The sequence below is a fragment of the Tasmannia lanceolata genome, unplaced genomic scaffold, assembly GCF_043159265.1.
Source record: "Tasmannia lanceolata isolate RefF3 unplaced genomic scaffold, GAP_Taslan_0.1 ptg000121l, whole genome shotgun sequence".
Classification (NCBI taxonomy): domain Eukaryota; kingdom Viridiplantae; phylum Streptophyta; class Magnoliopsida; order Canellales; family Winteraceae; genus Tasmannia; species Tasmannia lanceolata.
This window is the reverse complement of record NW_027518797.1, coordinates 15,001-17,500: the sequence shown is the minus strand read 5'-3', so window position 1 is coordinate 17,500 and position 2,500 is coordinate 15,001.

The window sequence follows — 2,500 nt, the reverse complement described above, 5'->3', positions numbered from 1 at the left end:
ATAAATGCGTATGCCCCGATAGGCTTGGTACGCCCCGATATGCGCACGTGTGCCCCAGTAGGGCTCGGTATGCCCCGGTATGTACGCGTGTGCCCCGATAGGCCCGGTATGCCCTGATAGGCCCGGTATGCCCCGATATGCACACGTGTGCCCCAATAGGGGTCGGTATGCCCCGGTAGGTACGCGTGTGCCCCGTAATGCACGTTTCGCAGATCTCCCCGCATGTCCCGCCCCTATATGTAATACTTACTTACTTACTTACTTTCTTTCTTGCTTGCTTGCTTGCTTGCAATGGTTGGGAGTGCCCGGCATGCCCCGCTGCAGAGACCAAGGGCGCAATGACTTGGCACCGCGGATGCCGGGACTCCGGCACTTCCCGTGGCACTGATGGTTGGTTCCAAAGACAAAAGGCCGTGCAAGGCCACCGCACCGCGGATGATTTTGCTCGTGCTGGCGCCGTTGTGTGGCCAAAGAACATGCGCGAATGCTCGTGTCGGAAGGGTTGGTGTCCTGGCCCCGCGGGTGTCACGAATGCTCGGTTACGAAGACCATGGGACCAGAGCCATGGCACGTCGGATGATGGCTCCAGCTGGCGCCCCGGCACTTTCTGTGGCATTGATGCTCGGTTTCAAAGACAAACGTGCGCAGTGCCAGGGGACCGCGGATGACTGCTCGTGCTGGCCCCGTTGGGCGGCATTGATGGTCGGTTGCAAAGAAAATGCGCGATTGCTCGTGTCGGGGCCCGGCAAGCCAAGGCCAAGCGAGCCATGGCACGTCGGATGATGGCTCCAGCTGGCGCCCCGGCACTTTCTGTGGCATTGATGCTCGGTTTCAAAGACAAACGTGCGCAGGGCCAGGGGACCGCGGATGACTGCTCGTGCTGGCCCCGTTGGGCGGCATTGATGGTCGGTTGCAAAGAAAATGCGCGATTGCTCGTGTCGGGGCCTGGCAAGCCAAGGCCAAGCGAGCCATGGCAACGCGGATGATGGCTCGCTAGTGCTGGCGCCGTGCACAGTGGCCTCGCACACTCGCCCTGCACGCTTCCCTTGCACGCAGCCTTGCACACTAGCCTCGCATGCGAGCCTTGCACCCTAGCCATGCAAACTAGCCTTGCACGGTAGCCATGCACACAAGCCGTGCACATTAGCCATGCGCACAAGCCCCGCACACTAGCCTTGCGCACAACCCTTGCACACAAGCCATGCACTCGAGCAATGCACACAAGCCTTGCACTCAAGCAATGCACACAAGCCCTGGACACTAGCCTTGCACACGGGCCTGGCACACAAGCCTTGGGCACTAGCCTTGCGCACTAGCGTTCCACATGAGCCTTGCACACTAGCCTTGGACACTAGCCTTGCACACAGGCCTTGCACACTAGGCATGCTTGGGCGAGCTGATCCCGCATCAAGTCGACGGGTCTAGGCATTCTTGGGCGCAGATCCCGCATCGTCTCGTCGCGTCTGGGCGCAAACACGTCGCGTCTCGTTGCGTCTTCAGAAGTCGTCGCTAACAGCACCTTTGGTTGCCACTGGTGGTTAGGCTGGTTGGTTGCGCAAACCCTATAGGAGGGTGGCATGCTGGTGGGCGTTTTTGCCCGGATAGGCACTAGAATGTGCAGATTTTGGGCGTTTTTGCCTGGATAGGCTAAGGAATGGGCATGCTTTGGGCGTTTTTGCCCGGATAGGCACCGGAATGCTTGGCCTTGGCTTGTCCTAGCAAGGCATTGCTGGGTTGGGCTCCCTTGGCCTTTTGGGCGCCTTGGACGATGTCTTGCGAAGACCATGGGCACAAGGCCATGGCATATGGTGAGGAAAGGACCACGGTTGCCAAGGTTAGGCACCGGAATGCTTGGCCTTGGCTTGCCAAAGCAGGGCATTGCTGGGTTGGGCTCCCTTGGCCTTCCGGGCGCCTTGGACACTGTCTTGGGAAGACCATGGGCACAAGGCCATGGCATATGGTGGGGAATGGACCACGGTTGCCAAGGCTAGGCATATAGAGAGGAATTGCATTTTTGCCCGGATAGGCACCGGAATGCTTGGCCTTGGCTTGCCATAGCAGGGCATTGCTGGGTTGGGCTCCCTTGGCCTTCCGGGGGCCTTGGACGCTGTCTTGGGAAGACCATGGGCACAAGGCCATGGCATATAGTGAGGAATGGACCACGGTTGGCAAGGCTAGGCATATAGAGAGGAATGGACCACGGTTGCCAAGGTTGCGCAAGTTTTGGGCATTTTTTGCCCGGATATGCCCAAGTATGCCCCGATAGGCCCGTTACGCCCCGGTATGAACGCGTATGCCCGGATTGACTCGGTATGCCTTGGGATACATGCGTATGCCCCGATAGGCTTGGTACGCCCCGATATGCGCACGTGTGCCCCAGTAGGGCTCGGTATGCCCCGGTATGTACGCGTGTGCCCCGATAGGCCCGGTATGCCCCGATATGCACACGTGTGCCCCAATAGGGGTCGGTATGCCCCGGTAGGTACGCGTGTGCCCCGTA